The 15,700-nt window shown below is 37.4% G+C and overlaps 1 long non-coding RNA gene across 1 annotated transcript; it reads left to right on the plus strand.

Moving 5' to 3' along the window:
- The first annotated feature begins 7,838 nt into the window (after positions 1–7,838).
- Positions 7,839–8,334, plus strand: LOC141631394 (uncharacterized). Its single transcript, XR_012537624.1, has 3 exons — positions 7,839–7,859; positions 7,957–8,086; positions 8,180–8,334. It is a non-coding gene; the product is annotated as an uncharacterized LOC141631394 (long non-coding RNA).
- Positions 8,335–15,700: the final 7,366 nt, after the last annotated feature.

Genomic DNA, 15,700 nt, shown 5'->3' on the forward strand with positions numbered 1-15,700 from the left:
TGAAGGCGGTCCCCTCAACATATTATCAGTGTGTGAAGTTCCCCACACCATGGGGAGTAGAGACAATACGAGGAGACTAGGAAGAAGCCACAGGCTGCTACAAGAAGGCATTAAAATGCACGGCCAGCCCTCCAGCATAGCAATTAAAGAAGCAGCATGTTTGAGCCTCCAGCTGAGGAGCTAGATCAGTCTAATCTGGACAAGCTGCACCCAGAAAGAACTGTATTAATAGGGGCAGGATGCACGGGAGATCTCAGTCAGCACCAAATCAAATTCTAACAAGCCAATATGGACTATTTCGCATGGTCCCATGATGACATAATAAGAATAGATCCATCCATTATAAAACACAAACTCAGCGTAGACCCAAGATGCAATCCCATCCAGCAGAGACAAAGGAAGTTCGCAGCTGAAAGAAATAAAGTAATCAACCAGGAAGTAGATAGCCTGCTAGCAGCAAGCAAGATAAGAGAAGTAAAATATCTAGAATGGCTATTAAACGTGGTAGTAGTGCCTAAAAAGAATGGAAAATAGAGAGTTTGTGTGGACTTCACCGACCTCAATAAGGCATGCCCAAAGGATCCTTATGCGATAGCTGGACATGAAATGTTAACATTCTTGGATGCCTGGAGTGGTTACAACTAAATCAAAATAGATCCGGCACATCAGGAGAAGACGGCAATCATGTATGAGAGGGGGATATACTGCTACAACGTCATGCCCTTCGGCCTTAAAAATGCGGGATCTATGTATCAAAGACTGGTCAACCGGATGTTTAAGGAATAGATATGAAGAACCATGGAGGTTTATATTGACGATATGGTGGTAAAATCAAAGAAGGCCAAGGATCATATGCAACATCTAGCAGGAACCTTCAGCACGCTCACAGAATACAAAATGAAGCTGAACCCTTCCAAATATACCTTTGGAGTCTCATCTGGGAAATTCTTAGGCTACATCGTAACTCAAAGAGGAATAGAAGCCAGCAGCGAGCAAATTAAGGCAGTACTACAGCTAGAGTCACCAGAAAAGCCAAAAGATGTGGAACGGCTAGCAGGTAAGGTGGCAGCCTTGAGCAGGTTCATCTCGAGATCCTCAGACAAATGCAGGCTATTTTACGACAAAGTAAGGAAGAGCCAAAAATTCGAGTGGACCACAGATTATGAGCAAGCATTCAGGGATCTGAAAAACTACCTCAGCACCCCGCCGTTACTATCGAAGCCAGAACAGGAAGAACCACTGTTCCTTTATCTAGGTGTCATTGAGGTAGCAGTAAGCGCGATCCTAATCAGAGAGCAGGACAAAGTGCAAATGCCAGTCTACTATGTAAGCAAGTCTCTGCTACTGACAGGCTAAATCGCACACCTATCAAAGATAAACCAACTGGCCTAAACTAATGCAGTAGAGGAAGTCAGGATCGTATCCACAGGCAGATAATTTGTTCTATTTGCTAAATCTAATCTTTCTAGGTAACAAGTCCGGGGGTTTAATTTTGTTTGATTACTAAACTAATGTATCAAAAAGTAAAGGAGAAAAGTGTAGAAAATGAGTATAAAAATATATGGGAAAAATAGCTAGGATCGTCGGTTCACCATGGTCTAATAACGGTCAAAGGTAGGGTCAAAGACTTAGTCAAATTACGGTCTGAAGGGCAGTGATAAGATCCTCTCGGTCCACTAATCACCCTAGAAACTTTCTAATATGCTCTCGCTCTATTTAAAGTATTCTATTGTTCGTAGCAGATCTCATTCTTTCCAATCTTTCGATCTAGGTCGGAGTTTATCAGATTAAATAACCAGCCGCATGCATTCAACTAATTAAATAGGAATTAAATGCTATGATTAAAAATTCAGACGAATAATTATTCCAGATCTATTATCCTAATTAAATACCGTCATACAACCATGGATCCCCTAAATCCCAGCAGAAGAAAATTAGCTACGCATAATCAAACTAACCAAATCAACAATCTTTCGATTTAGGTCGGAGTTTATCAGATTAAATAACCAGCCGCATACATTCAACTAATTAAATAGGAATTAAATGCTACGATTAAAAATTCAGACGAATAATTATTCCAGATCTATTATCCTAATTAAATACCGTCATACAACCATGGTTCCCCTAAATCCCAGCATAAGAAAATTAGCTACGCATAATCAAACTAACCAAATCAACAATAATAATGATAACTGAATTAAGCATGATGGAAGTAAGAGAATAACAATTAAACATAAAATTAAGGAAGAACAAGCAACAGTAAAATAAACAAGAGGAAGAAAATTGATGGGTGATGTCGTCGGGTCTCCCAATCAAACACATTTATAATTCTCAACAAACAACTAGTTAGCGGTAATTCGAGGTCGATCCATGGGATGGTGTGCTTTGGGTTCTAAGTCTATCTATCTCAATTTATGCTAGTGTCACAATTGATGGGGTTTGTAGTTGTGTTCTAAACTAATGAAAGTAATGAAGTAAAGCAAACAATAAAAGAGATGTAAACAAATGACTAAAAGCACTAGGATGTCATGGGGTCATAGGGGATTCATGGTGTTGATCATACAAACATATTTACAAAGTTGCAAGCAATTAATGTTGTGGAGGAACCGAGTTGGTTTATGTCTTACGGTTCATAGGAAGAGTTGGATCCCGGAGCCGAATCGATTAGATTGTAAAACACCTACAAGTCGACTTACTTTCCTCCTATTCAACTTCTATGCATGGTCTAACAAGAGTCGAGTTGGTTTATATCTTACAAGTCAAGTTGAGTAGATAAGAGATGGTAAAAATGCAAGGATTCATAGGCTTAACATTTCATCAAACATAACATGTGCATAGGTTGACATCACAACAAGCAAGCAATTTAATTATGAAAACATATTAGATTAAGCATTAATCAATCCCATGTTGGTTTCCCTAAATTACCCATTAATCCTAGTTTAGTAACTACTCACTTATTATCATGGTAAACATGTCATTAATGGTGTCAATACTCACAACAAGTGTAAACATGATAAGAGAATGAGGAAATAAACAATAAAGAGTAAAGGGAAAAGGGTAAAAGAATTATACCAAACTTGAGATGATTCCAAATAATAAAGCAAAGAATAAAAGAAGAGAACTTGATTGATTGATGAAGAGTTATCAATTCTCCAATAATAACCCAATAATCTTCAATTACCCAATAATAATAAACTTGAACAATAATTAAGGAATGATTAATGTGTAATTTGTGTAAAGATTAAAGAGTAATCTATTGTAATCTACTCCTAATCTAATCTAAGAACACTACTACAAATCCAGGCAACTACAACGCCCCTTTAACAACGATTATTCACGAAAATCACAATAGACGTTGTAGAATGTATGGCGCGAATTTTACTAAAATAAATTACAACGGGTATGGTTATAAAAACCGTTGTTATTAGTTTTAACAACGGGTCACACATGCACAACCGTTGTTAATAATTTGGCGCAAAATTGGCGCAATGTTAGTGAAAAGTAATCACAACGGTTACTTTTGAAACCCGTTGTTAAAACTTATTTAACAACGGGTGTTTTTTACAACCGTTGTTAAAACATATTTCACAACAGTTGTTGTTTAATAACCGTTGTCAATACCTTCCATACTATAAACCACACAAAAAACAAGTCTGCTGCGACCACAAAACACAACCCTTAATACACAAACACAAACACAACAGACAAACAAACACAAAACACACACTCTCTTTCTCTCTTTCTCTCTTTCTCATCGTCGCTTTATCTTCTCGCCGTCACTGTTGATTTCATCGTCTATTACGTTCTGTATTTATCAGGTAAATCTCTAAAAATCACTTTGTTAGTTTCATCGTCATTATTTTCTTTTTCTATTTATTTCTTTTGCATGTATGTGTTTTTATCGACCATTATGTTATTTGTTTAAGTATTGTTCGCATAATTAGTTAGTAAAACAATGAAGAAGCAAGATGAAGAAGTAAGATAAACATAATTAATATATATATATATATATATATATATATATTTATAAATACATAAATTAAAAAAAAAATTACATATGTAAAAATGCAATTCTTATATTTTCATAGAGGATCTTATTCTGCTCTATCGTATCCGTCCTCTCCTCCTTGGCTATTTGGAGGTTCCGTTCAGCAGTTGCTATATCGTCATATAGCTGCAACTGCTGCTGCTCCGTCAAGCCATCTTCTTTGGCGTGCTTGATGCGGATCGAGCATCCGCAAGGTAGCTCCTGAAACTTTCCTCAACATGGAGGAACCGGCGGATGAAGTTGTTGTTGTTCTCGATCATGGTAAGAGTCTTAAAGATGAAATCATTCATTTTGTTGGAGTTTTTTTAGTTTGTTTTGAAAGATTAAGTAGAGTTTGTTTTAGCAGTTAGGGTTTGGAGATGAATATATTGAGATAATGGAAATGTTAGTTGAGATAATGCAATGTATTTATACTAAGCAATGTGTGGGTTGAGTTGCTTTTTAATTAATATATATGTTAGGAAGTTGTGCCATAATCATCATCATATCTCTCAATAATGCTGCTTCAAATCTTATTACTAACCCTTCTCATTCCATATTATCCGTTCATATGTACAGTGATGTCAGTAATAATGCATGCATCGGAATTCTAATGGGCCGTAATTATGCATGCATCTAGTAATATTTAATTTTATTTTTTTTTATTTTTTAAGAACAAACAACAACGGGTATTTACAAACAACCCGTTGTCTTTAGTTATAACAACGGTTTTGTATATTAAAACCCGTTGTTATAACTTTCCCCCCAAAATTGAGTCACACTTTCCACAACGGGTTTTTATACATAAAACCGTGGTTAATAGTTTTAACAACGGTTTCCTTAAGTAAACCAACCGTTGTGAAAACCTTCTACAACGGACGCTTTAACAACGTCCACTTTTTTATATAACAACGGTTTTTGACCGTTGTTATAGCCTGTATCTGTAGTAGTGGAAGAATTTCTAATGTGGAAGCCCCCTTTGATTATCATCAAAATGGGGTATTTATAGTAGTGCTTCATTAGGTTAAGTGAGGGTAAATTAGTAATTAACAATGCTAATTGTTGAGTAGGGAAATGTTCCTCTCAAAGAAAGATGCTAGTCTCCTTTTTGCTAGTCTTTGAAAAATATGCGCATCTTTCATGAAGAAAGAAGAAAACGAAAGTAGCTGTAAGGGAATCCGAGCGGCCAAGGGGTCAGGACGCTCGGATTGTTGGAGCAGACGACGAGCAGATTCAAGCACGGGATGCTCGGATAAAAAGAAGGGAAGACGAGCGGATTTGGAGGGTGGACGAGCGGATTCCTGTAGCAGACGAGCGGATTGGGTCTCGGGACGAGCGGATTGGCGGACAGCTTCTTTGTTTGACCTCGGATTGTAAAACGGACGTCATTTTCTCATCCGGACTCCTATTGGAGTGATTCAAAAGCCTAGATCACTTGTTTTTTCGACGCCGTTCCATTTAGCATACTTTCAGAGCCAAAGGAGCAACCTTGGTTTGGTTCCGAGCAATTTATTCTTGCATTGACTTCCTTCTCGTCATCCTTGCTTTTGTTTCCTATGATCCTTCTATATACTCTTTATTCCTACATCCTTGGTCATCATTTTTGCCTCCTCTTCATACTAGTCCATCCAATATCATCAAAAATCTTCCAAATATGCATGCAAGAGGGGGAAATTCCGCCTCATTTATCTCCTTTTCTACAAAACATATGAAATGCGCTAGAAAAGCAAATAGGAAGGTTTTGACGGATAAAATGGCCATAAAATGTTATAATAGTATGCAAAATAGGCTCAATTAGGGGACTAAATGTTTGCAAATATGAGTCACATCAAATATCCCCAAACCGAACCTTTACTCGTCCCGAGTAAACAGGTGACAAAAACTAGACCTTTATTTAAACTAACCTACTAATATAGCCGATATGAGACAATTAGCGGGTCTCACTCCGCCCCTTCAACTCACAACAAGACAACCATGAGGTAGGATGCCTTCTTGCAAGGCAAGGTGGGTCTTGCCAAAATGGCGACACATCCAAACATTAAAGCACACAAAATCAAGTAATGGATGCATCTACAAAAGAATAGCCACTTTCCTCATCTAAGTGGCGGAAATTATCTACAAGGGAAGCAATTCAAGGGTACACACTCCTTCATAGATGCAATTTCTTCAAACTACTAAGCCTTGAAGGATACCAATAAATCACCTCCAAATTGTGTCAAGCTAGGGTACCTTTGTCCTCAATCGTTAAATGCTTTTGTCAAGAGTAGACTCCCTATGGTGTTAGAAACACTGGAGGATCGCGGAATTCCCCCTCTTGCCTAGACAAGAAGAAGGGTCGTCCCCTCTCTACCATGCACAAAAATGGATACGATGGATAAAGGGATAGATAGTATTTGAGTTTCATTTGGGAGTTTGCTTTTGTTGTTGTTTTCAGCCCCCAATTTCTTGTGGCATATAACATTTGAGAACACTTTCTTTTGCCATTTCTTTTTGATTTTTGGCAATTCAACACTTGACAACTTTCAACTTTTTGCATTTTTCTTTTGAACATTTTCAAAGTCAACCCATATGTATTGAGGGTGCCTTATATTTGAAGCATAGGAGTTTTCATTTTTGTTACTCCTTTTTCTCTTTTGATGCATTTTGCAAACTTCCTTTCACTTTTCATTTCATTTCTTGAACTCAAATCAATTTCTTTTTGTGCCCATTCCCTTTGATGACAAAAACGTATGGTAGAACATGGATGAATGATGGTTGCATGGTTTCAAGGGTCACCTTGGAATAAACGGTAGCCAAGGAGTTATCACACCACAAGGTACTCTTGACTAGGCCTTAATCCATGGGTCAAAGGATACTAGCATGACACATCCTAGGGTGTTTTACAAGTATTCTAACAAGCAAAGTCTTAAGAAGATAAATCATCTACTAGGGCTTATATACACTTGTCAAGCTTCCCAAGTAGACGGTTTCACAAAATTTTTCTAAAATGCAAAATACATGCATGCCATGATGCAACTAACATATATACATCCTAATGCATATGATTCTACCAACTAATATGTCAAATAATCTAAATGCAAGTCCTAAATTCACATTGTTTTTACCGCATCCATCAAAATAGAGCCACATAGTCATTAACATAAAGAGGAAAAAGGAGATTGGAAAGATCATACCATGCGGTCTTCAATATCCTCATATCTCGAATGTGGCATAGTAGATCAATGTGAAACATGATAGACCAACACAATATATACAAACAATATATACAAGACTACACTACAAAGGAAATGAACATGTTTTTGGATTTTTCAATTTTTTTTTTGTATTTTGTTTTAATGAAATTAAAAGACATATTTTTGTGATTTTTCGAAAATTTTCAATTTTTATGCATTTTTGGAATATAAATTCCCATCCCCCACTTTATTTTGGACATTTTCCTCAATGTACATGTAGGAGTAGGAATGAAAAAGTAATACAATTTTTTTTTATTTTTTTTATTTTTGAATAAATGCAATGATATGAATGAATGCATGCTCTAACTAAATGCTATTCTATATGACATATATAAAAAATGAATGCAATCTAAACTATATTATATGATGCATGTTTTAAACTATGGTCACTTATGATCAAACCTCCCCAAACCGATCTAAACACTATTTCTAGTGTAGAAAAGAATATGATTGGTCATTAGTGATTATGCATGAATTCTAGTCTATATGCAACTATCTACATGAATCATGTGAGATATATTACAATGCAACTATACTATATGAACTAACTAATGTAAATGCAATATGAAATATAATACATGTGGTTCAACAACTTCCGGGTATCTATTTATAAAATATATATTATTAAATATAATTTATTTATTCTTTTTACCTTATTATTAATTTGTTTCTCATCTATGTGTTTACTTTTTGTAGCGTGTGTTCTATTGGCCAACCAACCTTGAGCGCCTAGTTTGGCAAAGGTATAATGACATTGGCAAGAAGAGGCTAAGGGACAACATGTATAAGGTGTCTAAGAGGAAGAAGGCGCCATCTTTCATGAAAGGTATTTAGTTTCTTTTAATACCCGTAATTAGTTAAAATTCATTACATATTTTGAAAATATATTAATTAATAATTGTTATTTTATTGATTACAGGTTCGTCATATGAGGAATATACCAAGTACCGGAACAGTCCTGAGTTCAAGGAAGCATCGGCCCGGAACAAGATCAACAGGAAAGGAGGAGATAAGGATGCGGAAGTTGAGCCTACTCATTATGGAGGGTCTCAATCTTTTCATGATCGTGTGGTCTTAGATGTAAGTTATTTGTCTTAGCTTTTAATTTAATAGTCTTCTAATTTAATTAGTCTCATTAATTATCATGTTTGAGTAACAATTTCCTTGTTTTTTTTCCGGAAGACCAAGAAGAATAAGGGTAAGGTACCCACGATTGTTGATCTCTTTGTTGACACTCACGCAAAGAAGACAAGTAAGGGCAAGTTGATCTTCGCGAAGGAAAAAGATCAACAGTTATATGTAAGTGTCAAAAAATAAAAATTTCTTAGCTTTTTTAAAGTATATGTTTTATCAATTTTTAGATAAGTAACCTCTAACCATTAATGTTTTATCAATTTTTTAGGAACAATTCCTTGTCCGTAGGAAGAACAACCCGGAAATTGATGACAATGAGCTATGGTTTGATCTTGTTGAGGGGTTCCAAAGAGGAGATGTGTATGGGAGGTCGGCAAAGGAGATTTTCTACCCTCCTACAAGAAGAAGAGGGTCAATTTCCTCCCAACAACAACCTTATACCCCAAGTTTCGTGAGTGTGCTCCAAGCTCAATTAGCCGAGAGGGAGAGGCAGGATGCCGAGAGGGAGAGGCGGGATGCCGAGAGAGATCTTTGAAATTCGGAGGATGAAGGAGGAAATGGAACGGATGAACTCCTTCTTCGCCAATTGCAACACTGGGTGGCGCCCGCAACCAAAGGATCCTAGAGATCCTAATCATGGAGGTGGTAGTGGAGCGGGAGCAAGTTTCCCTGTTATGTAGTAGAACTCGTAGTTATGTAGTAGAACTCGTAGTTATTCCCGGATAATGTTAGATGACCAAACTCGTAGAACTCGTAGTTGTGTGTATGGAACTTGATTTTCTTTATCAAGTTTGGTTGTGTTGGCTTCCCATGTGTTCTCTCTTTGGAAGTGTTGGTTTATTTGCGGGTTTACGTATTTGGCTAGGTCAAAAACGATTTTTAGGCTAAAAAACATGTAAATTTGGCGACGGACACTGGGCATTTGGCGACGGCATTCCGTCGCTAAGTCTCTGATCATGAATTAATTTTAGGGGCGTTGGCGACGGAAAAACGGTGCCATTGGCGCGGAAATCGATCGCCAAAATGGCGACAAGTTCGTCGCCAAAATGGCGACCATTACCCGTCGCCATTTTGGAGGATATGGAGATGACGTGTATATTTAAAAAGCGACAAATGGCAGTCGCTAAATTGGCGACTAATGACGATCGCCAATTTTTGACAATTTGTCGCCCGCTTTAAAAAAATTCAGTCGCCAAATTTGGCGACGAACGCCTGTCGCCAAAAGCGACCAAACCTTGCTACGAAGTGCGGGCGACGGGTCTTAGTCGCTTTATTCTAAATGGCGACTGTTCTCAGTCGCCTTATATGGTCGCCAATTACCTTATTTGTTGTAGTGACAAATACAAGCTAAATGTATATGTATATAACTAAATGCAAGTGTAAATGTAATGCAAAGTTAAAGGAAAGGGTATCTTACAAATGGTGGTTTGAGGGAGGACTCCACCAAACTCATTCCTTGTTGCCATGATTATTGATGTTGTCCATGTTGCTCAATGCTCTCAATAATCGGTCAAAGGCTTGAGCACAATCCTCAAATAAGCATGAATATGGTTTGTTCCAATTTAAAATAAAGCTTGGCCAAGGGAGCTTGTCATCCATTCTCTTTTTCACCTTGCCCTTGGCACTTGACTCTTTGCAATGCTTCAAACCAACAAGCCCATGATTCTTATCAATGCTAGGAATGAAGTATGGCTCACTTTCACCCGGGGATTTCCACTTGCCACCTTCCCCTTCACTTTCGGTGATGATGATAGCATTTGAATTTTGTCAATCCTTCCAAGGTAGAAGGAGAATTTTCGTAATATTGATGATTGGATACCTTAGGAGTTGAAATTGTGGGTGCCAAATTTCCACAAGCAAGTTCACTTGCAAGTTTGTTCTTGAGCTTTTTCACCAAGTACCCTTTATATGATGTTTTGACCTTTTGGAGAAGGTACACCATATCATCTCCAACAATCATAGATTCCATGGTGGGTGCGAAAAGGTCTTCATGGTTAATAGGAAAGAGGAATTCATCTTCTTCATGGAAACATACCTCAAACTTCTCAAGGATGGGCTCCTCAAGTAAGGCAATCTCACAACTCCATTCCTCTTCTTCATTGCAAGACACATATCCCGCATAAGCTTCTTCCATAGGCTTGTTATCATCGCTATCTCCATACGAATCATAGATGGGGGCTTCACTCATCCTCATCAACTCTTTCTCCAACACCTCAATGTTCACATAAAATGACACACCCTCATACTTACAAAGGCTAAGAGTACTTGGCTTACTCAACCTCATATCTTCTTCATCAAATACCACACATTCATACTCACAAGAACTCAAAGAGATTGGCTCTTCCCACTTGTCATGAAAGGTAACTCCTTCAAACTCGCATTCATAATCTAAGGAATGGTGAGAGGTAGTTATTTGGGCTTCCTTTATTTGGGCAATTTGAATCTCCAACTCCTCACCTTGGGTAACAATGTCTTGAAGAACATTGTCCCTTTTTTGGCTCTCTTCTAGCATTTGTTTGAAGAAGTTTTGTTGATATCCCATCATTTGGAGAATCACATTTTGAATGGGTTCATCTTCTTGTTGTGGGTGGGTGTGAAAGTGGTTGTATTGTGGCAATTGAAATTCATTGTGAAGTGGGTATTGGGTGGGTGGTTGTTGTGAATATTGGATGTGGTGATTTTGGTGGGAAAATTTGGGGTAGTAGTTAGGATTTTCATTGTATGAGTAGTAGGGTAGGTTTGTGTTGACTTGCTCCTCAAACTCCCCATACATATAGTCATACTCAAAAGATCCACCACATACTCCATATATCAAGTCTTGAAACATCATAGCTAAGACGAAGAAATAACTACAAGCATGGAAACTACACAAAAACGGTAAGAACAATCCTTGAGGAACAAGTTCCTCAAGGTGAAAGCACAATTAAAATAGACAAACAAGTAAGAACTTAATCACATAGCACCATCCCCGGCAACGGCACCAATTTGATAGGACAAGAGTTGGTCGTCACACATCCAATCAAACACATTAATAATACTCAACAAATAACTAGTTAGTGGTAAGTTGAGGTCGATCCATGGGACGGTGTGCTTTGGGTTCTAAGTCTATCTATCTCAATTTATGCTAGTGTCACAATTGATGGGGTTTGTAGTTGTGTTCTAGACTAATGAAAGTAATGAAGTAAATCAAACAATAAAAGAGATGTAAACAAATGACTAAAAGCACTAGGAGGTCATGGGGTCATAGGGGATTCATGGTGTTGATCATACAAAGATGTTTACAAAGTTGCAAGCAATTAATGTTGTGGAGGAACCGAGTTGGTTTATGTCTTACGGTTCATAGGAAGAGTTGGGTCCCGAAGCCGAATCGATTAGATTGTACAACACCTACAAGTCGACTTACTTTCCTCCTATTCAACTGCTATGCATGGTCTAACAAGACTCGAGTTGGTTTATATCTTACAAGTCAAGTTGAGTAGATAAGAGATGGTAAAAATTCAAGGATTCATAGGCTTAGCATTTCATCAAACATAACATGTGCATAGGTTGACATCACAACAAGCAAGCAATTTAATTATGAAAACATATTAGATTAAGCATTAATCAATCCCATGTTGGTTTCCCTAATTACCCACTAATCCTAGTTTAGTAACTACTCACTTATTATCATGGTAAACATGTCATTAATGGTGTCAATCATCACAACAAGTGTAAACATGATAAGAGAATGAGGAAATAAACAATAAAGAGTAAAGGGTAAAGCGTAAAAGAATTATACCAAACTTGAGATGATTCCAAATAATAAAGCAAAGAATAAATAAAAGAAGAGAACTTGATTGATTGATGAAGAGTTGTCAATTCTCCAATAATAACCCAATAATCTTAAATTACCCAATAATAATAAACTTGAACAATAATTAAGGAAAGATTAATGTATAATTTGTGTAAAGATTAAAGAATAATCTATTCTAATCTACTCCTAATCTAATCTAAGAAGAATTTCTAATGTGGAAGCCCCCTTTGATTATCATCAAAATGGGGTATTTATAGTAGTGCTTCATTAGGTTAAGTAAGGGTAAATTAGTAATTAACAATGCTAATTGTTGAGTAGGGAAATGCTCCTCTCAAAGAAAGATGCTAGTCTCCTTTTTGCTAGTCTTTGAAAATTATGCGCATCTTTCATGAAGAAAGAAGAAAACGAAAGTTGCTGTAAGGGAATCCGAGCGGCCAAGGAGTCGGGACGCTCGGATTGTTGGAGCAGACGACTAGCAGATTCAAGCACGGGATGCTCGGATAAAAAGAAGGGAAGACGAGCGGATTCCCGTAGCAGACGAGCGGATTGGGTCTCGGGACGAGCGGATTGGCGGACAGCTTCTTTGTTTGACCTCGGATTGTAAAACGGACGTCATTTTCTCATCCGGACTCCTATTGGAGTGATTCAAAAGCCTAGATCACTTGTTTTTTCGACGCTGTTCCATCTAGCATACTTTCAGAGCCAAAGGAGCAACCCTTGGTTTGGTTCCGAGCAATTTCTTCTTGCATTGACTTCCTTCTCGTCATCCTTGCTTTTTAACCCTATGATCCTTCTATATACTCTTTATTCCTACATCCTTGGTCATCATTCTTGCCTCCTCTTCATACTAGTCCATCCAATATCATCAAAAATCTTCCAAATATGCATGCAAGAGGGGGAAATTCCGCCTCATTTATCTCCTTTTCTACAAAACATATGAAATGCGCTAGAAAAGCAAATAGGAAGGTTTTGACGGATAAAATGGCCATAAAATGTTATAATAGTATGCAAAATAGGCTCAATTAGGGGACTAAATGTGTGAAAATATGAGTCACATCAAAAATAAATGAAGAACAAAGGTTAATTGAATTACCAAATGAAAAGAGAAAGTCCCCAAGTTCCCAAGTTCAGATCCGAAAATTCAAGCAAAGTAACGTAGGAAAGAAAGTTTTACAGTATGAAAAGATCCCCCCCATAATGTTTACTAAGTCCCTCTTAAATAACAAGAGAAGTAAATTATTAATCAAGAAACTAATGGGCTGAATTTATAGAGCAGATTTCGAATTAACTGAAGATAAGTCGATCGACCAAGAGAAACAGTTGATCGACTTTTTGTCGTCGCACAGTTCCTGCAATGCGCACTGAACTTCAAACGGCCGCCATTTCTTTGTTACTTGGGCAAATAAAGCATTTTCAGTGGCGTTGGAAAGCTAAGAGCTAATCGTATATCTACCAAAAATAACCAACAGGTCTCTAACTAATATGCCTAGGGAAGTCGGGATCGTATCCACAGGGAGGCTGTTTGCAATTCTAAATGTCAATTCAAGTCCGTCTAAGTCACAAATTGGGGGTTTGAATTGGGTTTGTCTAATAACTAAGGTAACAAACAAAAGAAAGTAAATATAAACGATTTCAAATAAGAGTGAAACAGCTAGGATGGTTGGTTCACCGCGGTCTACAATAATCTAAGGTAAAAACTCAGCTAATCGTGATAAGCGATCGAAGGGTATTGAACAGGTCCTCTCGGTCCACTGTTCGCCCTAGAATTCTAATGTAGCTCTCGCCCTAATTAGAGTGTCCTATTGGTCGTAGCAAGTCTTCGCCTTTTCCAATCTCTCGATCCAGGTCAAGGTTTAACAAGATGGTCAACTAATTTGGTGCACTTAATTAATCAAACCGCTATCAGATGCCACAATTAACAATTCAGACGGAGTAAACAGCTAGACCTAAAACCCTAACATATTATGTCATTGAACCGCAGATCCCCTAAATCCTAGCACAAGAGAACTAGCTATGCATAATTAAACGAAGAACAACAATTAAAGTAGAAGAGAAAACTAAGAATTGCATGACGGAATTAAAGATAAATTTAACAAGAATAAAACAGATCTAATAAGAACAATAAAAGAACAATAATAAAAATAAAGCGAGATGAACGAAGAATAATTGAAATTACCGAAAATTGGAAGGAAAGAAATACAAGTTTAGATCCCAAAATAAAGAACCAAAGTAACGTAGAAAAGTTTAAGCAGTATATGAGATAACCTAATAATGTTTACTAAGTCTCTTTTAAATAATAAGAGGAGTAATGGGCCGAAATTATAAAGCATAGTTCGACCAAACTGAAGATAAGTCGATCGACCAAAAGAACAGTTGATCGACTTTTCTGCCTCGCGCATTTCCTACAACGCGCACTGAATTTCAAACGGCCTTTATTTCTTCGTTACTTGGGCAAATCGAGCGTTTTTGGTGGCATTGGAAAGCTAACAGAACAGGCTTTCATCTCCAATTTGAATAACTTGATTATCATTTGTATAACTTGAGTTATGGCTCTTTAAAGTAGGCACTAGCGGCGTGAAGCTCTTTTTTTGCTCGATAAGCTTCCTTACTTCACAAAGGACTTCAAAGAATGATTTCCGAGCTTGTTTCTCACCAACGTTGAGATTGCAACTCCAAAGATGGGTTTGGATGGTTTGCACATACTCGAGCCTATAACCTTCATAAAACACAACACGGCCCAAAGTAGCCAAAACAAGGGAGAATAGTAGCTTACGCTACTCAATAATGCATAGAAATGCGTGCAAATGAATAGAATAATTGTATGAAATAGGCACGCATCAAACCTCCCCAAACCAAACTCTTGCTTGTCCCCAAGAAAACAAAGACTAAGGACAGAAACAACTAATGGAACGGTAGACAATCTCAAAGCTAACTATGCTTTACATGCCCAAACCAATTTAATGCAAGCACCAACAATCAATTAGCAAGATGAGTCATGCAAACGAATTATGGAGATGTTAAAAACTGTTGAACCTTCGACCTTGCAAGACTTATCATAATGGACTCTCACGGGTCGCTCAATCACTCATTTAAACACGTGGTAAGATATAATGTGAGATAGAAAGAATAAAGAACATTCACCTAACTGCGATTTATAAGAACATGCATGCAGTCTAACATGAATAAAATCTCTACAACCGTACATATGCATTCCAACCATTCAAATGACCAAGACACATGCCAAGGACTTAAATTTGGGGTAAGTGAGGTAATGGGTAAGAAGGGGCTAAAATGAATTTGGGAAAATGGAGTCAAAAACCAAGCTAGTAACAACCGGATACCAAATTTAATCAACATTCCAACTTCATACTCAATTTAATAATACTAAACAGTGCAAATTAGATGCACACAGCTCACAAATCCACCATAAAATTGTTAACCCCCCCCCCCTCCATAAGATATAGATAACACGTGGGAGTATAAATCATCAACACAATATCTTCCATTTTTCCA

The sequence above is a fragment of the Silene latifolia genome, chromosome Y (assembly GCF_048544455.1).
Source record: "Silene latifolia isolate original U9 population chromosome Y, ASM4854445v1, whole genome shotgun sequence".
Lineage (NCBI taxonomy): Eukaryota > Viridiplantae > Streptophyta > Magnoliopsida > Caryophyllales > Caryophyllaceae > Silene > Silene latifolia.